General features: G+C 45.5%; 1 long non-coding RNA gene and 1 pseudogene across 2 annotated transcripts in view; both read right to left on the bottom strand.

The window, feature by feature from the left end:
* Positions 1–1,390: 1,390 nt before the first annotated feature.
* LOC311121507 lies at positions 1,391–2,294 on the bottom strand. Its single transcript, XR_014612291.1, has 3 exons — positions 2,280–2,294; positions 1,704–2,000; positions 1,391–1,502 (listed from the first exon to the last, which is right to left on the bottom strand). It is a non-coding gene; the product is annotated as an uncharacterized lncRNA (long non-coding RNA).
* Positions 2,295–3,276: 982 nt separating this feature from the next.
* LOC311121508 (cytochrome P450 3A27-like) overlaps positions 3,277–25,362 on the bottom strand; it is a 27,115-nt pseudogene continuing 5,029 nt past the window's right edge. Inside the window, exons 7-14 of the transcript in view lie at positions 25,257–25,345; positions 17,492–17,640; positions 17,207–17,334; positions 11,980–12,058; positions 11,546–11,706; positions 11,224–11,450; positions 10,547–10,709; positions 3,277–4,520 (exon numbers count right to left, since the gene is read on the bottom strand). The product of the transcript in view is annotated as a cytochrome P450 3A27-like (transcript). The remainder of the gene's footprint in view (positions 4,521–10,546; positions 10,710–11,223; positions 11,451–11,545; positions 11,707–11,979; positions 12,059–17,206; positions 17,335–17,491; positions 17,641–25,256; positions 25,346–25,362) is intronic.

Here is a 25,362-nt window from a genome sequence, read left to right as displayed (position 1 = left end):
GGCTCTCAAGAGAAGACAAGCTATGTGCACACTGCCCACAAAATGAGGTGGAAACTGAGCTGCACTTCCTAACCTCCTACCAAATGTATGACCATATTAGAGACACATATTTCCCTCAGATTACAGAGATCCACAAAGAATTCGAAAACAAATCCAATTTTGATAAACTCCCTTATCTACTGGTTGAAAAACCAGTGTGCCATCACAGCTGCAAGATTTGTGACCTGTTGCCACAAGAAAAGGGCAACCAGTGAAGAAAAAACACCATTGTAAATACAACCCATATTTATAACCCAGTTTATTTATTTTCCCATTTGTACTTTAATTATTTGCACATTGTTGCAACACTATATATAGACATAATATGACATTTGAAATGTCTTTATTCTTTTGGAACTTCTGGGTGTAATGTTTACTGTTAATATTTATTGTTTATTTCACTTTTCTTTACTATCTACTTCACTTGCTTTGGCAATGTTAACATACGTTTCCCATGCAAATAAAGCCCTTAAATTGAATTGAAATTGAATTGAATTGAGAGAGAGAGAGAGAGAGAGAGAGAGAGAGAGAGAGAGAGAGAGAGAGAGAGAGAGAGAGAGAGAGAGAAAACAGCTGATTCATGCCTGAACAGAGAACACACCGGTAACAGGTCAGGGTTGAGGAGTGTTGAACAACTGAAACAGGTCAGGGTTGAGGAGGGATGAACACCTGAAACAGGTCAGGGTTGAGGAGTGTTGAACACCTGAAACAGGTCAGGGTTTAGGAGGGATGAACACCTGAAACAGGTCAGGGTTCAGGAGGGATGAACACCTGAAACAGGTCAGGGTTGAGGAGTGTTGAACACCTGAAACAGGTCAGGGTTGAGGAGTGTTGAACACCTGAAACAGGTCAGGGTTCAGGAGGGATGAACACCTGAAACAGGTCAGGGTTCAGGAGGGATGAACACCTGAAACAGGTCAGGGTTGAGGAGTGTTGAACACCTGAAACAGGTCAGGGTTGAGGAGGGATGAACACCTGAAACAGGTCAGGGTTGAGGAGTGTTGAACACCTGAAACAGGTCAGGGTTGAGGAGTGTTGAACACCTGAAACAGGCCAGGGTTGAGGAGTGTTGAACACCTGAAACAGGTCAGGGTTGAGGAGGGTTTGTTCTGTATTATTTTACATGGGGGGAAAAAACACTATTGTGTAAAACATGTAAGAGATGTTTACTATGAATGTGGACAACGTGGTCCTCTGTAGCTCAGCTGGTAGAGCACGGCGCTTGTAACGCCAAGGTAGTGGGTTCGATCCCCGGGACCACCCATACACAAAATAATGTATGCAGGCATGACTGTAAGTGGCTTTGGATAAAAGCGTCTGCTAAATGGCATATTATTATTATTATTATTATTACTATATTATTACAAACCTTTTTATACTCCATCATTGTGCCAAGGTAAGGTAGGGGTTTGGGTCCAGGGATCCCCATCTTAGTGAATACACCATAGGGCCAGTATCCATACCTATACACACACACACACACATTAACTAGTAATATATTGTAGAGAAGTATTTACAAAAAATAAAAACATATCTTTAACTCTGCATTGTTGGAAAATGACCCCTAAGTAAGCATTTCACTGTTAGTCTCCACCGGTTAACTACCATGCATGTGGCATATAACATTTGATTTGATGTAAAACAATTTCATTTGAAGTCCTTACACCACTATGAGGGTGATGAGGAGGGCCAGGAGTGTCCAGGTCTCAGCAGAGAAGTAGGGCAGAAAACTCATCTTTCCTCCGGTTCGGCTCCCTGCTGCTTCTAAAAACAAAGGTCCCGTTTTCTCTCAGGCTCGGTTCGAGTTCACTTGTCCAATGGTCTGACAGGTTTTGAGTTGTTTTTTCTGTCCGGTTCTAGTGTGGATCGACTACCGACTGTTGCTCTTCTCGGTATTCTGCTTGGGACAGTACAACTTGCGCGTGATTGTTGTATCCCGTCGGAAAAGCACCTGTGTGAAGCTAGCCACAATAAGGATTAGCCACAATGGAATTTGCAGTTCGCCTTCAGAATAAGAGTCCCATATTGAAACTGATGCAAACGGATACAAATAGTGGAATAATGCCATATTTGGACTAGGTAAAGCTGAACAAGGTTGGAATGTTGTTATATTAATTTAACAAAAGACAATAAGTAGTTAATTTGACACACCCAAAAATAATAGTTAAAGTCTCACTGTGGCTGTATTAGACTTCAGAATTGCATTGGGGCAAACTTCTATTGCACTGTTACAGTGTTACCTCTGGATCTTGGGTCCATGAAACGTGAAGAATTTACACTAATATTAGCGTCGTAGCTCTTCCTGCAGGACTTTAGCAATGTTCCAACATCTAGTGTAAAGCCTTCCCAGAAGAGTGGAGGTTGTTATAGCAGCAAAGGGAGGAACAACTCCATATTAATGCCCATGATTTTGGAGTGAGATGTTTGATCGACGAGCGGGTGTCCACATACTTATGTCATGTTTGCAATGGGTTCACTCTAGCTAGTTAGCTTGCTCGTATCTTGCTAATTTAGCTAACAAACTAAATAAAAACACACTCTCAACTCTCACACACAAAGGGCCCTGCAACGTGAAGGGTTGTCGGTAGTGAAAAAGGGAAGCATCATCTAAGATGTGATTCCAACTAAATATAAGCTAAAATATCTTCAGATTCAAAATTAGATTTTTTTCATAATTTTGTATTTCCTAAAGGTAAACACTAAACAGAGTATGCCCTTGTAAGGGAGAGGGTTAATACTCGGTTCCAGGAACCGACAACAAGTGCTTGACATATGGCATTGGTTCCGGGCCAGATTGAGAAATGTTTTTTAATTTGATCTGACCACTTGTTTGGTCGCTGCTATCCCCGACTGTTTGTTTTGTATTGCGAAATGAAGGTGAACTGTTCTCTGTGTGAAGGAGGTGAACTTCATGACCAAAGATTCTCTGCACTGTGTTTATAAATGCGGGAAGTACAAGAGAGCTGGAAAGTGTGGAGAGTGGATCAGTAGTTTGTAATGGGACCAGGCGAGCTACCAGGGCTGTGTATTTACATCCAACGGCCACACGGCGGCAGTATTGGGTTCGGAAAAGAAAATGTGTGGATGACCAAGTCAAAACACAACAATTAGGCCTAGCTGAGTGAAATTAGAAATATTTCTTGATAAATAACATCAATCAACCAATATATATATATATTGACTGTTCTCATGATTATGTGTTTGTGTCTTATGTTTTGATTTATGAAGGTTAATAAATACACAGACGACCTCGTTCTTTAGTGGAATGATTTTTATTGATTTGTGATTATTAAAGTTTAAAACAAAGCAGCTGCAGCGATCATTTCAACAGACGGTAAAGATTCTATTTTGGAAAGACTGCACAGCAGAACACCCAGAGGAACAAAATGAGAGTAGAGTTCTAGAGAACACCAGTTAGAGTTCTAAATTCTAGGAGAATCCTAGCCTCCAGCCAGTAGTGTGCAGGATCCACACATGACATCTGCCATGGATTGAATACCCCTGGTGTCTGACTTTAACAAGACATGTACCCCTAATGCATCCATAGTATTACTATCTTTCTTTTATCTGGTGAAAATGTGTTTCTGAGCCCTAATCAAACTGAGACCAGGATTCAATACCAGCGCTTTGTCAGCTATGCACCATTTAAAGGTCATTTCCAGTTGAGCCGACAAATGCTACATTTATCATGAATGCAGTCTTATTGTCATATTATATTCAGAAACCTATTGAATATAGCAGGGTTAGGGTAAGGACTGAATATTCAATGATAGATTGATAGATAGATAGATACTTAACAAAAAGGTTTCATGAGCTGAAAAAAAAGATCCCAGAAATGTTCCATACGCACAAAAAGCTTATTTCTCTCAAATGTTTTGCACAAATTGGTTTACATCCCTGTTAGTGAGCATTTTATCCTTTGTCAAGATAGTCCATCCACCTGACAGGTGTGGCATATCAAGAAGCTGATTAAACAGCATGATCATTACACAGGTGCACCTTGTGCTGGGGACAATAAAAGGCCACTCTAAAATGTGCAGTTTTGTCACACAACGCAATGCCACCTCTGCCCAGTCATGTGAAATCAATAGATTAGGGCCTAATGAATTTATTTCCATTGATTGATTTCCTTATATGAACTGCAACACAGCAACAGTTTTGAAATTGTTGCATGTTGCGTTTCTATTTTAGTTCAGTATAGATAGATAGTGTGACAGGTAGGTAGGTAGGTAGTGATAGATAGATAGTGTGATAGATAGATGGTGTGATAGACAGATAGACTCATATGTTAGACAGATAGATAGATAGATAGATAGATGGTAGGGTTGGGTTGGGTTGGGTACTCCTGCATTTGGTCATGTGTTTGGACTCTTCAGAGAGGTGGTGGTGGTGTTGCTAGGGGTGTTGCTACGGGGCGCCAGCCTCAGTTTGATTGGTCGTTTAGGCATCAGCAGAAACTGGCTGTCCATCTCCAACAGGATCTATAGAGAATAACAGAACAGAACATAACCCTGGTTGTCCATCTCCAACAGGATCTATGGAGAATAACATGACAGAACATAACCCTGGTTGTCCATCTCCAACAGGATCTATAGAGAATAACAGAACATAACAGAACCCTGGTTGTCCATCTCCAACAGGATCTATAGAGAATAACAGAACAGAACATAACCCTGGTTGTCCATCTCCAACAGGATCTATAGAGAATAACAGAACAGAACATAACCCTGGTTGTCCATCTCCAACAGGATCTATGGAGAATAACAGAACAGAACATAACCCTGGTTGTTCATCTCCAACAGGATCTATAGAGAATAACAGAACAGAACAGAACCCTGGTTGTCCATCTCCAACAGGATCTATAGAGAATAACAGAACAGAACATAACCCTGGATATCCATCTCCAACAGGATCTATAGAGAATAACAGAACAGAACATAACCCAGGTTGTCCATCTCCAACAGGATCTATAGAGAATAACAGAACAGAACAGAACATAACCCTGGTTGTCCATCTCCAACAGGATCTATAGAGAATAACAGAACAGAACCCTGGTTGTCCATCTCCAACAGGATCTATAGAGAATAACAGAACAGAACATAACCCTGGTTGTCCATCTCCAACAGGATCTATAGAGAATAACAGAACAGAACATAACCCTGGTTGTCCATCTCCAACAGGATCTATAGAGAATAACAGAACAGAACAGAACCCTGGTTGTACATCTCCAACAGGATCTATAGAGAATAACAGAACAGAACATAACCTTGGTTGTCCATCTCCAACAGGATCTATAGAGAATAACAGAACAGAATATAACCCTGGTTGTCCATCTCCAACAGGATCTATAGAGAATAACAGAACAGAACAGAACATAACCCTGGTTGTCCATCTCCAACAGGATCTATAGAGAATAACAGAACAGAACAGAACATAACCCTGGTTGTCTATCTCCAACAGGATCTATAGAGAATAACAGAACAGAAAATAACCCAGGTTGTCCATCTCCAACAGGATCTATAGAGAATAACATGACAGAACATAACCCTGGTCGTCCATCTCCAACAGGATCTATAGAGAATAACAGAACAGAACAGAACCCTGGTTGTCCATCTCCAACAGGATCTATAGAGAATAACAGAACAGAACATAACCCTGGTTGTCCATCTCCAACAGGATCTATAGAGAATAACAGAACAGAACATAACCCTGGTTGTCCATCTCCAACAGGATCTATAGAGAATAACAGAACAGAACAGAACCCTGGTTGTCCATCTCCAACGGGATCTATAGAGAATAACAGAACAGAACATAACATAACCCTGGTTGTCCATCTCCAACAGGATCTATAGAGAATAACAGAACATAACATAACCCTGGTTGTCCATCTCCAACAGGATCTATAGAGAATAACATGACAGAACAACTGAGCATATGGATGTTGGAGATGGACAATGTGTGCATGCGTGCTATGTGTGTGTGTGTGTGTGATTAGATTAACCATTACACACTAACCTAACCACTGATCTAGGACCAGATTCCCCTGACCCAGTACTAACCTAAACCATTACACACTAACCTAATCACTGATCTAGGACCAGATTCCCCTGATCCAGTCCTAACCTGAACCATTAGACAGTAACATAACCACTGATCTAAGAATAGTCCTGACCTGAACCATTAGACAGTAACCTAACCACAGATCTAGAGCGCCCCCCAGTGTCTTTATGTGTGAAGTGTCAACATAGCGTTGAATAGAGGACTAGGGAGAATCTCAATTGCATTTCCTTGATTCCTCGCATTCTTTCTCATCCAATGGGTTTTGAGGAGGAGGCGGGGATAGAGAATGCGAGGAATCAAGGAAAGACAATTGAGATTCTTCCTTATTACATTTACATTTTAGTCACAGGTGGTGACCATGTTAAAACAGGTGGTGACCATGTTAAAACAGGTGGTGACCATGTTAAAACAGGAGGTGACCATGTATAAAAAACAGGTCCATGTTAAAACAGGTGGTGACCATGTTAAAACAGGTGGTGACCATGTTAAAACAGGTGGTGACCATGTTAAAACAGGTGGTGACCATGCCAAAACAGGTCCATGTTAAAACAGGTGGTGACATGTTAAAACAGGAGGTAACCATGTTAAAACAGGTGGTGACCATGCCAAAACACGTCCATGTTAAAACAGGTGGTGACCATGTTGAAACAGGTGGTGACCATGCAAAAACAGGTCCATGTTAAAACAGGTGGTGACATGTTAAAACAGGAGGTAACCATGTTAAAACAGGTGGTGACCATGCCAAAACACGTCCATGTTAAAACAGGTGGTGACCATGTTAAAACAGGTGGTGACCATGTTAAAAAAGGTGGTGACCATTTTAAAACAGGTGGTGACCATGCCAAAACAGGTCCATGTTAAAACAGGTGGTGACCATGTTAAAACAGGTGGTGACCATGCTAAAACAGGTGGTGACCATTTTAAAACAGGTGGTGCCATGTTAAAACAGGTCCATGTTAAAACAGTTGGTGACCATGTTCAAATAGGTTCACTTTAAAACAGGCGGTGACCATGTTAAAACAGGTCCATGATAAAACAGGTGGTGACCATGTTAAAACAGGTGGTGACCATGTTAAAACAGGTGGTAACCATGTTAAAACAGGTGGTGACCATGCCAAAACAGGTCCATGTTAAAACAGGTGGTGACCATGTTAAAACAGGTGGTGAAAATGTTAAAACAGGTCCATGCAAAAATGGGTGGTGACCATGTTAAAACAGGTGGTGACCATGTTAAAACAGGTCCATGCAAAAATAGGTGGTGACCATGTTAAAACAGGTGGTGAACATGTTAAAACAGGTGGTGACCATGTTAAAACAGGTGGTGACCATGTTAAAACAGGTGGTGACCATGTTAAAACAGGTGGTGACCATGCCAAAACAGGTCCATGTTAAAACAGGTGGTGACATGTTAAAACAGGAGGTAACCATGTTAAAACAGGTGGTGACCATGCCAAAACACGTCCATGTTAAAACAGGTGGTGACCATGTTGAAACAGGTGGTGACCATGCAAAAACAGGTCCATGTTAAAACAGGTGGTGACATGTTAAAACAGGAGGTAACCATGTTAAAACAAGTGGTGACCATGCCAAAACACGTCCATGTTAAAACAGGTGGTGACCATGTTAAAACAGGTGGTGACCATGTTAAAAAAGGTGGTGACCATTTTAAAACAGGTGGTGACCATGCCAAAACAGGTCCATGTTAAAACAGGTGGTGACCATGTTAAAACAGGTGGTGACCATGCTAAAACAGGTGGTGACCATTTTAAAACAGGTGGTGCCATGTTAAAACAGGTCCATGTTAAAACAGTTGGTGACCATGTTCAAATAGGTTCACTTTAAAACAGGCGGTGACCATGTTAAAACAGGTCCATGATAAAACAGGTGGTGACCATGTTAAAACAGGTGGTGACCATGTTAAAACAGGTGGTAACCATGTTAAAACAGGTGGTGACCATGCCAAAACAGGTCCATGTTAAAACAGGTGGTGACCATGTTAAAACAGGTGGTGACCATGTTAAAACAGGTCCATGCAAAAATGGGTGGTGACCATGTTAAAACAGGTGGTGACCATGTTAAAACAGGTCCATGCAAAAATAGGTGGTGACCATGTTAAAACAGGTGGTGAACATGTTAAAACAGGTGGTGACCATGTTAAAACAGGTGGTGACCATGCTAAAACAGGTGGTGACCATTTTAAAACAGGTGGTGACCATGCTGAAACAGGTCCATGTTAAAATAGGTGGTGACCATGTTAAAACAGGTCCATGTTAAAATAGGTGGTGACCATTTTAAAACAGGTGGTGACCATGTTAAAACAGGTGGTGAGCATTTTAAAATAGGTGGTGACCATGTTAAAACAGGTGGTGACCATGCTAAAACAGGTGGTGACCATTTTAAAACAGGTGGTGACCATGCTGAAACAGGTCCATGTTAAAATAGGTGGTGACCATGTTAAAACAGGTCCATGTTAAAATAGGTGGTGACCATTTTAAAACAGGTGGTGACCATGTTAAAACAGGTGGTGAGCATTTTAAAATAGGTGGTGACCATGTTAAAACAGGTGGTGACCATGCTAAAACAGGTGGTGACCATTTTAAAACAGGTGGTGACCATGCTGAAACAGGTCCATGTTAAAATAGGTGGTGACCATGTTAAAACAGGTCCATGTTAAAATAGGTGGTGACCATGTTTTTTTTTTTTTTTTTTTTTTTTTTTAGTCATTTAGCAGACGCTCTTATCCAGAGCGACTTACAGGAGCAATTAGGGTTAAGTGCCTTGCTCAAGGGCACATCGACAGATTTTTCACCTAGTTGGCTCGGGGATTAGAACCAGCGACCTTTCGGTTACTGGCACAACGCTCTTACCCACTAAGCTACCTGCCGCCCCATGTTAAAACAGGTCCATGCTAAAACAGGTGGTGACTATTTTAAAACAGGTGTTGACCATGTTAAAACTGGTTCACGTTAAAACAGGCAGTGACCATGTTAAAACAGGTGATGGCCATGTTAAAACAGGTGGTGAACATGTTAAAACAGGTGGTAACAATGTTAAAACAGGTGGTGACCATGCCAAAACAGGTCCATGTTAAAACAGGTGGTGGCCATGTTAAAACAGGTGGTGACCATGTTAAAACAGGTGGTGACCATGCTAAAACAGGTGGTGACCATTTTAAAACAGGTGGTGACCATGCTGAAACAGGTCCATGTTAAAATAGGTGGTGACCATGTTAAAACAGGTCCATGTTAAAATAGGTGGTGACCATTTTAAAACAGGTGGTGACCATGTTAAAACAGGTGGTGACCATTTTAAAATAGGTGGTGACCATGTTAAAACAGGTGGTGACCATGTTAAAACAGGTGGTGACCATTTTAAAACAGGTGGTGACCATGCTGAAACAGGTCCATGTTAAAATAGGTGGTGACCATGTTAAAACAGGTCCATGTTAAAATAGGTGGTGACTATGTTAAAACAGGTCCATGCTAAAACAGGTGGTGACCATTTTAAAACAGGTGTTGACCATGTTAAAACTGGTTCACATTAAAACAGGCAGTGACCATGTTAAAACAGGTGGTGACCATGCCAAAACAGGTCAATGTTAAAACAGGTGGTGGCCATGTTAAAACAGGTGGTGACCATATTAAAACAGGTGGTGACCATGCTAAAACAGGTGGTGACCATTTTAAAACAGGTGGTGACCATGCTGATACAGGTCCATGTTAAAATAGGTGGTGACCATGTTAAAACAGGTCCATGTTGAAATAGGTGGTGACCATGTTAAAACAGGTCCATGCTAAAACAGTTGGTGACCATTTTAAAACAGGTGTTGACCATGTTAAAACTGGTTCATGTTAAAACAGGCAGAGACCATGTTAAAACAGGTCCTTGTTAAAACAGGTGGTGACCATTTTAAAACAGGTCCATGTTAAAACAGGTGGTGACCATGTTAAAACAGGTCCATGCTAAAACAGGTGGTGACCATGTTAAAACAGGTCCATGTTAAAACAGGTGGTGACCATGCTAAAACAGGTCCATGTTAAAACTGGTGGTGAACATGTTAAAACAGGTCCATGTTAAAACAGGTGGTGACCATGCTAAAACAGGTGGTGACCATGTTAAAACAGGTGGTGACCATGTTAAAACAGGTGGTGACCATGTTAAAACAGGTCCATGTTAAAACAGGTGGTGACCATGCTAAAACAGGTCCATGTTAAAACAGGTGGTGACCATGTTAAAACAGGTAGTGACCATGTTAGAACAGGTAGTGACCATGCTAAAACAGGTCCATGTTAAAACAGGTGGTTACCATGTTAAAACAGGTCCATGTTAAAACAGGTGCTGACCATGTTAAAACAAGTGCTGCGGTAAGTGCAGCCTCTATCCAACTCTATGAATGATACTGATATTTGATGATGTCATATTCCATCTGCTCAGGTGAGCATCTCACCTCGGTCTCGTCGCAGACGGAGAATGTGAAACTCTGGAGGATCTCGACCATGGCCAGTTTGATCATGATCAGGGCGAAACGCATCCCGATACAGTTCCTGGGCCCCGCCCCGAACGGCATGTACGTGTACGGGTCAATAGACTCCTTGTTCTCCTTACTGAACCTGGACAGGGAGAGGGCAGACACATTACACATTGGATTGGAGTTGATTTGTGGTTGTGGTTCAGACACATTACACATTGTATTGTAGTTGATTTGTGGTTGTGGTTCAGTCACATTACACATTGTATTGTAGTTGATTTGTGGTTGTGGTTCAGTCACATTGTATTGTAGTTGATTTGTGGTTGTGGTTCAGACACATTACACATTGTATTGTAGTTGATTTGTGGTTGTGGTTCAGTCACATTACACATTGTATTGTAGTTGATTTGTGGTTGTGGTTCAGACACAACACATTGCACTGCAGTATAATGATGCACTGTAGTTGTGGTTACATTGCAGCAGTGTGTTTATCCTTGTGTTGTGGTTGTGTTGTGGTTGTGTTGTGGTTGTATTGTGGTTGTGCTATGGTTGTGATATGGTTGTATTGTGGTTGTGCTATGGTTGTGATATGGTTGTATTGTGGTTGTGCTGTGGTTGTATTGTGGTTGTGCTGTGGTTACGATGCGGTCCAGTACCTCTCTGGTTTGAACTCCTCAGGGTCGGACCAGATCTCTGGGTCGCGGTGGAGGGTCCACGTGGGAACCATGACAACGCAGTCTTTGGGGATGACGATGCCGTTGATCTCCACCGTCTTCTGGGCGACCCTCTCCAGTCGGGGGGAGACTGGGTACAGTCTCAGAGACTCGTTCAACACACTGTCCAGATAGTCCATCTGCATCAGAGCTTCGTACTGGATAGGAGCCTGAACCGGGGTTACACATACATCAGTACCTCACCACATCTGGCACCGGGGTTACACACACGTCAGTACCTCACCACATCTGGCACCGGGGTTACCTTGTTGGGGAACACAGTATCTATTTCCTCCTGCAGTTTGGTCATGACATGTGGGTTGGTAGCCAGGTTATAGGCCAGGAAACTCAGAGTACTGCTGCTGGTCTCGTAGCCGGCAAAGATAAAGATCATGGCCTGAGACAAGATCTCATGATCGGTCAGTCCTGTGTGTGGGGGGGGGGGGGGAGAGAATTGTTTACAGGTGTGTGTTTGTAACAGTAGTTAACAGGTGTGTGTTTGTAACAGTAGTTTCCAGGTGTGTGTTTGTAACAGTAGTTTCCAGGTGTGTGTTTGTAACAGTAGTTTCCAGGTGTGTGTTTGTAACAGTAGTTTCCAGGTGAGTGTTTGTAACAGTAGTTAACAGGTGTGTGTTTGTAACAGTAGTTTCCAGGTGTGTGTTTGTAACAGTAGTTTCCAGGTGTGTGTTCGGCAGGTACCTTTAGTCTGTTCCTCTCCTGTCTTTGTGTCGCTGCCTTTCTGAGAGTCGATCATCAGCTGTAAGAAATCCACCCGACTCTGGAAGCAGAAATAAATGATGTAAAAATCCATCCAATCACAACCAACACAAACAGATTCTACTGGATCTGGTCCAATCACAACCAACACAACCAGATTCTACTGGCTCTGGTTCAATCACAACCAACACAAACTGTCACGACTTCCTCCGAGGCTGCCTCCCCTCCTTGTTCGGGCAGGCTTCGGCGTTCGTCGTCACCGGAGTACTAGCTGCCACCGATCTATGTTTCTGTGTTACACTAGTCCTGTCTTTATTATTCACACCTGTTACCCATTATGCTTATTTATTTCCCTTTAATGACCTCTGTTTTCCCTCCTGGGTTTGTGCGTGATTGTCCATTGTTTTACGTCGTTTTGGTGAGCTGTTGTACTGCTCTTCCCTGCGTGGAGGGTTTGTTATGGTTTACTTTTGTTTTAGTAAATCAATTTCTCAGTTCTGTGTCCTGCGCCTGATTCCGTTTCACCACTTCACCCAGACGTTGACAGAATCACGCACATCTATGGAGTCAGCAGGCACGTCCGATCCCAGCGCCTCGGTGGAGGAACGCATCCAGCAGCAACTCGACCGTGCTGCAGACTCTAGGTCTTGCTGTGGATCGAGTGGTGAACACCATGGATCGATGGGAGAGAGGTGGTTTCCCTACACTTCCTCCTCCTCTGATTTCTTCCCCATCAAATACCATCAAACCCTAGATCCAGTGGAATTTGGCTCTCGCTCCCGATGGGACAGCTGCCGGGTGTAAGGGTTTCCTGCTCCAGGTGGAGCTCTACCTGGCAACCATCCACCCGGCTCCCTCGGGATACGAGAGCGTGTCCGCCCTCATCTCCTGTCTGTAGGGCAGAGCGGTGGGATGGGCCAACGCGGAGTGGGGTGGAAAAGATGCTGAGTCCGTACGTTACGAGGATTTTTACCCGCCGTTTTCCGGGCAGTATTTCGATCATCCGCCGGATGGGGAGAGCAGCAGGGGAGCGTATGTTTCACCTCAGACAGGGAAGGAGGAGCGCACAGGACTTCGCCCTGGATTTCAGGACACTGGCAGCCAGCGCGGGATGGAATAAGAGGGCCCTGATTGACCCACTACCGATGCAGTCTACGGGAGGACGCTCGTAGGGAGCTGGCCTGCAGGGACACGAATCTAAACCTGGACCAGCTGGTAGATTTATCGATCCGGCTGGATAACCTGTTGGCCACCCGCGGACATCCGGATCAGGGTCCGTCCAGTCCATCCCCCAGCACTTCCGACTCCACTCCTATGGAGCTTGGAGGTGCTGATGTGGAGAGACTCTGCAAGGGGGTGGTCTCCTGCACCAACTGTGGCTGCAGAGGACACACTGCGGGCCGTTGCAGGAGAGAGCAGCAGGCAGGGACCTGGTGGGCCATCCCAGGTGAGTAGGCACCCAACTCACCCAGAGCTCCCTGTTGCTCACATGATGGTCAATGTAAATTTCCCTGGGTTTTCCCCACATTCGCAGTATAAGGCGCTCGTAGATTCCGGTGCAGCTGGGAATTTTATGGATAGGCTGGTTGCGCATAAATTAGGGATTCCTATATTGCCTGTAGATGTGCCCTTCCCCATACGTGCCCTAGATAGTCGCCATGTAGGGTCGGGTATGATTAGGGAGGTCACAGTTCCACTCCGTATGGAGACGCAGGGGGGTCATGAGGAAAAAATGTGTCTCTTCCTTATTGATTCTCCTGTGTTTCCCGTGGTGCTGGGGCTTCCCTGGCTAGCCACCCATGACCCCAGGATTTCATGGCAACAGAGGGCTCTTAGGGGATTGTCACCTCAGTGCTCGGGAAGGTGTGTAGGTGTTTCCGTAGGGGCAACTACGGTGGAGAGTCCAAACCATGTCTCCACAATGCACATTCTCTCAGAATATGCCGATTTGGCTCTCGCCTTCTGTAAGAAGAAGGCGACTCAATTACCACCCCATCGACGAGGGGATTGTGCGATAGATCTCCGGGAGGGTGCTGCACTTCCCAGGAGTCACGTGTATCCTCTGTCACAGGAGGAGACGGTGGCTATGGAGAAATATGTCACCGAATCTCTGGGACAGGGATACAGTCGGCCCTCCACTTCCCCTGCCTCCTCAAGTTTATTTTTTGTGAAGAAGAAGGATGGAGGTTTACGCCCGTGCATTGACTATCGAGGTCTAAATCAGATAACCGTAAAATACAGCTATCCTCTACCTCTCATAGCTAGTATGACAGAGTCATTGCATGGGGCGCACTTCTTCACAAAATTGGACCTCAGGAGCGCGTACAATCTGGTCCGTATCCGGGAGGGGGACGAGTGGAAGACGGCATTTAGTACCACCTCTGGTCACTATGAGTACCTCGTCATGCCGTACGGGTTGATGAATGCTCCCTCAGTCTTTCAATCCTTTGTCGATGAGATTATCAGGGACCTGCACGGACAGGGTGTAGTGGTGTATATAGATTATATTCTCATATACTCCGCTACACGCATGTGTCCCTGGTGTGCAAGGTGCTTGGTAGACTGTTGGAGCATGACCTGTACGTTAAGACTGAGAAATGTTTGTTCTTCAAACAGTCCGTCTCTTTCTTAGGATACCGCCTGTCAGAGTCAGGGGTCGAGATGGAGTGTGACCACATTTCAGCCGTGCGTAATTGGCCGACTCCTACCACGGTAAAGGAGGTGCAGCGATTTTTGGGGTTTGCCAACTGCTACCGGAGATTTATCCGGGGCTTTGGCCAGGTAGCAGCTCCCATAACCTCTTTACTGAAGGGCGGACCGGTGCACCTGCAGTGGTCAGCTGAGGCGGAAGGGCTTTTGGTCAGCTGAAGGTGCTGTTCACCTTGGCTCACGTGCTGGCTCATCCGGATCCTTCCTTGCAATTCACAGTCAAGGTGGACGCGTCCGAGGCTGGGATAGGAGCTGTATTGTCTCATCGCTCGGGTACGCCTCCCAAACTCCGCCCCTGTGCTTTATTTTTGAAGAAGCTCAGCCCGGCGGAGCAAAACTATGATGTGGTGGACCGGGAGCTGTTAGCTGTTGTGAAAGCTCTTAAGGTGTGGAGACATTGGCTTGAGCGGGGCAAAACACCCTTTTCTCATTTTGACTGACCACCGCAATCTGGAGTACATACGGGCAGCGAGGAGACTGAACCCTCGTCAGGCAAGGTGGGCCATGTTTTTCACGCGTTTTGTGTTCACCCTATCGTACAGACCAGGTTTCCAGAATGCTAAGGCAGACACTCTGTCCCGGCTGTATGACTCAGTGGAGCGGACGAGGGAGCCCACTCCCATACTTCCGGCTTCTTGTCTGGTGGCACCTGTGGTATGGGAGGTTGACGCGGACATCGAGCGGGCGTTACACACGGAGCCCACTCCTCCCCCAGTGTCCAGTGGGTCGTGTGTACGTTCCGTCTGAGGTTCGCGATTGTTTGATTTATTGGGCTCATACGTCACCCTCTTCTGGCCATCCTGGCATCGGTCGGACAGTGCGCTGTCTTAGTGGGAAGTGCTGGTGGCCTACCTTAGCTCAGGACGTGAGGGTTTATGTTTCTTCCTTTTCGGTGTGCGCCCAGTGCAAGGCACCTAGACACCTGCCCAGAGGGAAATTACAACCTCTCCCCGTTCCACAACGGCTGTGGTCACACCTATCGGTGGACTTTGATACGGATCTTCCTCCGTCACAAGGTAACACCACGATCCTGGTTGTTGTGGATCGGTTTTCTAAGACCTGTTGTCTCATTCCTTTGCCCGGTTTCCCTACTGCCCTACAGACCGCGGAGGCCCTGTTTACACACGTCTTCCGGCACTACGGGGTACCTGAGGATATAGTGTCTGATCGGGGTCCCCAGTTTACATCAAGGGTCTGGAAGGCGTTCATGGACCATCTGGGGGTCTCGGTCAGCCTGACCTCAGGGTTTCACCCTGAGAGTAATGGGCAGGTGGAGAGAGCAAACGTTGACAAACATAGGTTTCCTAAACATAATATATACTGAACAAAGATATAAATGCAACATGTAAAGTGTTGTTCCCATGTTTCATGAGCTGAAATAAAAGATCCCAGAAATGTTCCATACTCACAAAAAGCTGATTTCTCAAAAGTTGTGTACACAATATTGTTTACATCCTTGTTAGTGAGCATTTCTCCTTTGCCAATATAATCCATCCACATGACAGGTGTGGCATATCAAGAAGCTGATTAAACAGCATGATCATTACACAGGTGCACCTTGTGCTGTGGACAATAAAAGGCCACTCTAAAATGTGCAGTTTTGTCACACAATACCACAGATGTTTTACGTTTTGAGGGAGCGTGCAATTGGCATGCAGGAATTGTCACGATCGTTGATGAAAGGGACGGACCAAGGCACAGCGTGATATGCGTACATGTTTATTTTAATGAATAAACAACCGACAAAACAATAAACAAACGAAACGTGAAGTCCAAGGTAGAACACAAAACATACCTACACGGAACAAGATCCCACAACACACTAGTGCCAATAGGCTGCCTAAGTATGGTCCCCAATCAGAGACAACGAGCGACAGCTGCCTCTGATTGGGAACCACACCGGCCAACATAGAAATACAAATCCTAGAATATACGACATAGACAATCACCACATAGAAAATACACACCCTGACTCAACAAATAAGAGTCCCCAGAGTCAGGGCGTGACAGTACCCCCCCTCCACCAGAGCTGTTGCCAGAGAATTGAATGTTAATTTCTCTACCATAAACCGCCTCCAACGTTGTTTTAGAGACATTGACAATGCGTCCAACTGGCCTTACAACCGCAGACCACGTGTAACCACACCAGCCCAGGATCTCCACCTGCGGGATCGTCTGAGACCAGCCACCCGGACAGCTGATTAAACTGAGGAGTATTTATTTCTGTAATAAAGCCCTTTTGTGAGGAAAAACTCGTTCTCATTGGCTGGGCCTGGCTCCCCAGTGGGTGGGCCTATGCCCTCCCAGGCCAACCCATAGCTGCGCCCCTGCCCAGTCATGTGAAATCCATAGATTAGGGCCTAATCTATTTATTTCAATTGACTGATTTCCTTATATGAACTGTAACTCAGTAAAATCGTTGACATTTTTGCATGTTGCGTTTATATTTTTGTTCAATATATAAATTCAGAATATTTCAATACAAATATAAAACGTTTACAGTTGTGTTCCCAGTGCCGCGTCCAGATTTGATCTTAGCCAGCGAAGCGTAAAAGAAGTCTGTCACCGGAGTCGGGAAGAAAGAAAACTTCATCTTCTCCAAGATAGGACCCGTGAAGGGGAACAACGCTGGAGAAGGAGGGGAGAGGAAAAGAGAAACCTTTCATAAAAAGTTACATCACTTTATGTGATTAAAAAGTACAACTTTGCTTCCGTGTGTGTGTGTGTGTGTGTGTGTGTGTGTGTGTATGTGTGTGTGTGTGTGTGTGTGTGTGTGTGGTCTCACCGATTAGGAGGAACAGTGGGTTTAACATGTCAAACTTGAGCATCTTCTTGACGTTGGAGACGAAGGGGTCTGAAGGGTTGTTCAGAGAGTCAATGTCCACACTGAAGGCTGTGCTGGTGACCACGTCCATACTGTAGGGCCCAAAGAACCTGCAACACAACCACAATTACACAACTACTGACCACAACCACACAACTACTGACCACAACTACTGACCACATCCACACAACTACTGACCACAACCACACAACTACTGACCACAACTACTGACCACATCCACACAACATCTGACCACAACTACTGACCACAACTACACAACTACTGGCCACACAACTGCTGACCACAACGACTGACCACAACTACTGACCACAACTACTGACCACAACTACTGACCACACAACTACTAACCACACAACTATTAACCACACAACTACAGATCACACAACTACTAACCAAAACTACTGACCACATCCACACAACTACTGACCACAACTACTGACCACAACTACTGGCCACAACTACTGGCCACAACTACTGGCCACACAACTACTGACCACAACTACTGGCCACAAAACTACTGACCACAACGACTGACCACAACTACTGACCACACAACTACTGACCACAACTACTGACCACAGCTACTGGCCACACAACTGCTGACCACAACTACTGACCACAACTACTGGCCACACAACTACTGACCACATCCACACAACTACTGACCACAACTACTGGCCACACAACTACTGACCACAACTACTGGCCACAAAACTACTGACCACAACGACTGACCACAACTACTGACCACAACTACTGACCACACAACTACTAACCACACAACTATTAACCACACAACTACAGATCACACAACTACTAACCAAAACTACTGACCACACAACGACTGACCAAAACTACTGACCACACAACTACTGACCACAACTACTGACCACAACTACTGACCACAACTACTGACCACAACTACTGACCACACAACTACTGACCACAACGACTGACCACAACTATTGACCACAACTACTGACCACAACTACTGACCACAACTACTGACCACACAACTACTAACCATACAACTACAGACCAAACAACTACTAACCAAAACTACTGACCACACAACTACTGACCAAAACTACTGACCACACAACTACTGACCACAAATAGTTACCACACAACTACTGACCACAACTACTGACCACAACTACTGACCACAACTACTGGCCACACAACTACTGACCACAACGACTGACCACAAATACTGACCACACAACTACTGACCACACAACTACTGACCACACAACTGCTGACCTCACAACTACTAACATTTACATTTTACATTTTAGTCATTTAGCAGACGCTCTTATCCAGAGCGACTTACAGGAGCAATTAGGGTTAAGTGCCTTGCTCAAGGGCACATTTACGTCATTTAGCAGACGCTCTTATCCAGAGCGACTACAAATTGGTGCATTCACCCTATAGCCAGTGGGATAACCACTTTACAAATTTTTGGGGAGGGGGGGGGGGGGGTAGAAGGATTACTTAAAGAGGTGGGGTTTCAAATGTCTCCGGAAGGTGGTGAGTGACTCCGCCGTCCTGGCGTCGTGAGGGAGCTTGTTCCACCATTGGAGTGCCAGAGCAGCGAACAGTTTTGACTGGGCTGAGCGGGAGCTATGCTTCCGCAGAGGAAGGGGAGCCAGCAGGCCAGAGGTGGATGAACGCAATGCCCTCGTTTGGGTGTAGGGACTGATCAGAGCCCGAAGGTACGGAGGTGCCGTTCCCCTCACTGCTCCATAGGCAAGCACCATGGTCTTGTAACGGATGCGAGCCTCAACTGGAAGCCAGTGGAGTGTGCGGAGGAGGGGGGTGACGTGAGAGAACTTGGGAAGGTTGAACACCAGACGGGCTGCGGCATTCTGGATGAGTTGTAGGGGTTTAATGGCACAGGCAGGGAGCCCAACCAACAGCGAGTTGCAGTAATCCAGACGGGAGATGACAAGTGCCTGGATTAGGACCTGTGCCGCTTCCTGTGTAAGGCAGGGTCGTACTCTCCGAATGTTGTAGAGCATGAACCTGCAGGATCGGGTCACCGCCTTGATGTTAGCGGAGAACGACAGGGTGTTGTCCAGGGTCACGCCAAGGCTCTTCGCACTCTGGGAGGAGGACACAACGGAGTTGTCAACCGTGATGGCGAGATCATGGAACGGGCAGTCCTTCCCCGGGAGGAAGAGCAGCTCCGTCTTGCCAGGGTTCAGCTTGAGGTGGTGATCCGTCATCCATACTGATATGTCGGCCAGACATGCAGAGATGCGATTCGCCACCTGGTTATCAGAAGGGGGAAAGGAGAAGATTAGTTGTGTATCGTCAGCGTAGCAATGATAGGAGAGGCCATGTGAGAATATGACAGAGCCAAGTGACTTGGTGTATAGGGAGAAAAGGAGAGGGCCTAGAACTGAGCCCTGGGGGACACCAGTGGTGAGAGCACGTGGTGCGGAGACAGCTTCTCGCCACGCCACTTGGTAGGAGCGACCGGTCAGGTAGGACGCAATCCAGGAGTGAGCCGCGCCGGAGATGCCCAGCTCGGAGAGGGTGGAGAGGAGGATCTGATGGTTCACTGTATCAAAGGCAGCAGACAGGTCTAGAAGGACAAGAGCAGAGGAGAGAGAGTTAGCTTTAGCAGTGCGGAGAGCCTCCGTGACACAGAGAAGAGCAGTCTCAGTTGAATGACCAGTCCTGAAACCTGACTGGTTTGGATCAAGAAGGTCATTCTGAGAGAGATAGCAAGAGAGTTGGCTAAAGACGGCACGCTCAATAGTTTTGGATAGAAAAGAAAGAAGGGATACTGGTCTGTAGTTGTTGACATCAGTGGGATCGAGTGTTGGTTTTTTGAGAAGGGGTGCAACTCTCGCTCTCTTGAAGACGGAAGGGATATGGCCAGCGGTCAAGGATGAGTTGATCAGCGAGGTGAGGTAGGGGAGAAGGTCACCGGAGATGGTCTGGAGAAGAGAGGAGGGGATGGGGTCAAGCGGGCAGGTTGTTGGGCGGCCTGCAGTCACTAGTCGCAAGATTTTATCTGGAGAGAGAGGGGAGAAAGAAGTCAAAGCATAGGGTAGGGCAGTGTGAGCAGGACCAGCAGTGTCATTAGACTTAACAAACGAGGATCGGATGTCGTCAACCTTCTTTTCAAAGTGGTTGACGAAGTCATCCACAGAGAGGGAGGAGGGGTGGGGGGGGAGGATTCAGCAGTGAGGAGAATGTGGCAAAGAGCTTCCTAGGGTTAGAGGCAGATGCTTGGAATTTAGAGTGGTAGAAAGTGGCCTTAGCAGCAGAAACAGATGAAGAAAATGTAGAGAGGAGGGAGTGAAAAGATGCCAGGTCGGCAGGGAGTTTAGTTTTCTTCCATTTCCGCTCAGCTGCCCGGAGCTCTGTTCTGTGAGCTCGCAATGAGTCATCAAGCCACGGAGCTGGAGGGGAGGACCGAGCCGGCCGGGAGGATAGGGGACACAGGGAGTCAAAGGATGCAGAAAGGGAGGAGAGGAGGGTTGAGGAGGCAGAATCAGGAGATTGGAGGGAGAAGGATTGAGCAGAGGGAAGAGATGATAGGATGGAAGAGGAGAGAGTAGTGGGAGAGAGAGAGCGAAGGTTGCGGCGGCGCGTTACCATCTGTGTAGGGGCAGAGTGAGTAGTGTTGGAGGAGAGCGAGAGAGAAAAGGATACAAAGTAGTGGTCGGAGACATGGAGGGGAGTTGCAGTGAGGTTAGTAGAAGAGCAACATCTAGTAAAGATGAAGTCAAGCGTATTGCCTGCCTTGTGAGTGGGGGGGGATGGTGAGAGGGTGAGGTCAAAAGAGGAGAGGAGTGGAAAGAAGGAGGCAGAGAGAAATGAGTCAAATGTAGACATAGGGAGGTTGAAATCCCCCAAAACTGTGAAGGGTGAGCCATCCTCAGGAAAGGAACTTATCAAGGCGTCAAGCTCATTGATGAACTCTCCAAGGGAACCTGGAGGGCGATAGATGACAAGGATATTAAGCTTAAATGGGCTAGTGACTGTGACAGCGTGGAATTCAAATGAGGAGATAGACAGATGGGTTAGGGGAAAAATTGAGAATGACCACTTGGGAGAGATGAGGATTCCTGTGCCACCACCCCTCTGACCAGATGCTCTCGGGGTATGCGAGAACACATGGTCAGACGAGGAGAGAGCAGTAGGAGTAGCAGTGTTTTCAGTGGTAATCCATGTTTCCGTCAGCGCCAGGAAGTCGAGGGACTGGAGGGTAGCATAGGCTGGGATGAAGTCAGCCTTGTTGGCGGCAGAACGGCAGTTCCAGAGGCTGCCTGAGACCTGGAACTCCAGGTGTGTGGTGCGTGCAGTGACCACCAGGTTAGAGAGGCAGCAGCCACGCGGTGTGAGGCGTTTGTGTAGCCTGTGCGGAGAGGAGAGAACAGGGATAGGCAGAGGCATAGTTGACAGGCTGCAGCAGATGGCTACAATAATGCAGAGGAGATCGGAATGAAATGAACTAAACATCTGGGAAAGGAGAGAGCAGGCCTCCCTCACCAAAAAAAATAATAATAATATAACTCTCCCAACTTCCACCTCAGAAACTATAATTGTTTCACTGAACCACCCGAATAAAACTCTCCCAACTTCCACTTAGAAATTAGAATTGTTGTAAACTACAGCAGACTGTTATCAGTAGCTGTAATTAAGTACAGCAGCTACCAACCACCTAACGTTAATGCCTCGGATGAGGTTAGAAAAACAGCTGAATGGTAGCAGCTAGCTGGCTCAATCACAGGTACTCTTAAGCATGAAATAACATTGGAAACAACTAACCACAGTTGCTAAAAGTTACCAGTAACTACCCGCTAGCTAGCTAGCTAGCTTTGTTGGTCCAAGTAGTGGGTAAGCTAGCCTCGTGCTTCGCCGGGGGCTGCCGAATACAACTACAACTACTGACCAAAACTACTGACCAAACAACTACTGACCACAACGACTGACCAAAACCACACAACTACTGACCACAAAGGGTCTGAAGGGTTGTTCAGAGAGTCAATGTCCACACTGAAGGCTGTGCTGGTGACCACGTCCATACTGTAGGGCCCAAAGAACCTGCAACACAACCACAATTACACAACGACTGACCACAACTACTGACCACATCCACACAACTACTGACCACAACTACTGACCACAACTACTGACCACAACTACTGACCACAACTACTGACCACAACTACTGACTACAACCATACAACTACTGACCACAACTACTGACCACAACTACTGACCACAACTACTGACCACAACCACACACCTACTGACCACAACTACTGACCACAACTACTGACCACAACCACACAACTACTGACCACAACTACTGACCACAACTACTGACCACAACCACTGACCACACAACCACTGACCACACAACTACTGACCACACAACTACTGACCACACAACTACTGACCACAACTACTGACCACAACCACACAACTACTGACCACAACTACTGACCACAACTACTGACCACAACTACTGACCACAACCATACAGGTATAGCCCCCCAAAAAATAAAAGTGTCTGTTAAGTGTCATATTATATACAGTGCCTTCAGAAAGTATTCACACCTTTTGACTTTTTCCATATTTTCTTGTTTTACAGCCTGACTTTAAAATGGATAACATTTAGATTTTGTGTCACTGGCCTTCCACACAAAGTGATGTGTGTCAAAGTTGAATTAATTAAAAATGAAAAGCTGAAATATCTTGAGTCAATAAGTGTTCAACCCCCTTTGTTATGGCAAGCCTAAATAAGCTCAGGAGTAAAAATGTTCTTACCAAGTCACATAATGAGTTGCATGGAGTCACTTGGTCTGCAATGATAGTGTTTAGCATGATTTCTTTATGACTACCTCATCTCTTTACCCCACACATACAATTATCTGTCAGGTCCCTCAGTCGAGCAGTGAATTTCAAACACAGATTAAACCACAAAGACCAGGGAGGTTTTCTAATGCCTCACAAAGAAGGGCACCTATTGGTAGATGGGTATAAAAAAAAGCAGACATTGAATATCCCTTTGAGCATGGTGAAGTTATGAATTACACTTTGGATGGTGTATCAATACACCCAGTCACTACAAAGATACAGGCGTCCTTCCTAACACAGTTGCCGGAGAGGAAGGAAACCGCTCAGGGATTTCACCATGAAGACAATGGTGACTGTAAAACAGTTACAGTTTAATGGCTGTGACAGGAGAAAACTGAGGATGGATCAACAACATTGTAGTTACTCCACAATACTAACCTAAATGACAGAGTGAAAAGAAGGAAGCCTGTACATAATAAAACATATTCCAAAACATGCATCCTGTTTGCAACAAGTTACTAAAGTAATACTGCAAAAAAGTGGCAAAGCAATTAACTTTATGCCCTGAATACAAAGTTTTACGTTTGGGGCAAATCCAACGCAACACATCACTGAGTACCACTCTTCATATTTTCAAGCATGGTGGTGGCTGCATCATGTTATGGGTATGCTTGTCATCGGCAAGGATTAGAGAGTTTTTTAGGATAAAAATAAACAGAATAGAGCTAAGCACAGGCAAAATCCTAGACAAAAACCTGGTTCAGTCTGCTTTCAACCAGACAGATTCACCTTTCAGCAGGACAATAACCTAAAACACAAGGCCAAATATACACCGGAGTTGCTTACTTAGACGACATTGAATGTTCCTGAGTGGCCTAGTTACAGTATTGACTTAAATTCGGCTTGAATATCTATGGCAAGACTTGAAAAATGGCTGTCTAGCAATGATTAACAACCAACTTGACAGAGCTTGAAGAATGTTTTATGAAGATTTTTCAGTGGACTATAGTGTGGATCTTTTCAGACTCAGTAAACTGTTTCTTCTCTCTTCAAGCTCCTCTCTTCCTCTCTAATCCACTCTAAGCCTTATCAGTGACTGAAACCAGACTGTTGCCCTTTGCCTCTCTCCTTAGGCATAGTCCTGGAACGGAGCCAGGGGTTGAACAGAGTTCAGACTAAACATGGTTGATCACAACATGACGGGGGCGTTTTGGACTGGGTGGTAGAGAGGGAGGAGGCTGGTATATGTTTGAGAAATTGATTATGGACCTGCCATGTTTAAGTATCGATTGATAGGTCTGGAGGTCAGAACGGAGCCAGGAAAGGGCTCCGTTATTTTTACATGACAGGGCTGTTATTTTTACATGACAGGGCTGTTATGTTTTACATGACAGGGCTGTTATTTTTGCATGACAGGGCTTGGTCCCACCACTATTGTTTCCAGACACGGAACTAGAAGGGAGGGAAGTCAGATACCGCCATTAAGGAAGTGGGCGGAGCGGTCAAGAGGTGAAAACTGGAGACAGTGGTGGAGGAACCAAAGAGGGAGGGATTAAGCTAAAATGTATGTAAATTGACTGTGTAAACTGAGAGCTGAGAGGTGGAAAGTTAGATGCTCTGCAGACCACCTCGGCTATATTGATTGTAATAAAGTCTATCTGAATTCTACAAAAAACTCTGAAAGTACTTTGTGTTTGACGGAGGACAAAGACCATTTTCCACAACATAATAAAAATAATAATGTGCAAATATTGTACAATCCAGGTGTGCAAAGACACACAGCTGTAATCGCTGCCAAAGGTGATTCTATTTTTTTTTAAAGATGTAAGGTGAAAAGTCAGAGGTTAGGGTCAGAGGTCAGAGGTCAGAGGTCAGGACTCACTCCTTCAGTTCGATGGCCTGGTCTTTATCTGCCTGCTTCTTCATTCCATTCAGCAGGGTAGAGGAGTGCTGCTTCATGATACCAAACATCTAGAGGAGAGAGAGAG

The sequence above is a fragment of the Coregonus lavaretus genome (assembly GCF_964263955.1).
Source record: "Coregonus lavaretus genome assembly, contig: HAP1_SCAFFOLD_1934, whole genome shotgun sequence".
Taxonomy (NCBI): domain Eukaryota; kingdom Metazoa; phylum Chordata; class Actinopteri; order Salmoniformes; family Salmonidae; genus Coregonus; species Coregonus lavaretus.
The sequence above is the reverse complement of the archived record's forward strand: the minus strand, read 5'-3'. Positions and strand labels throughout refer to the sequence as shown.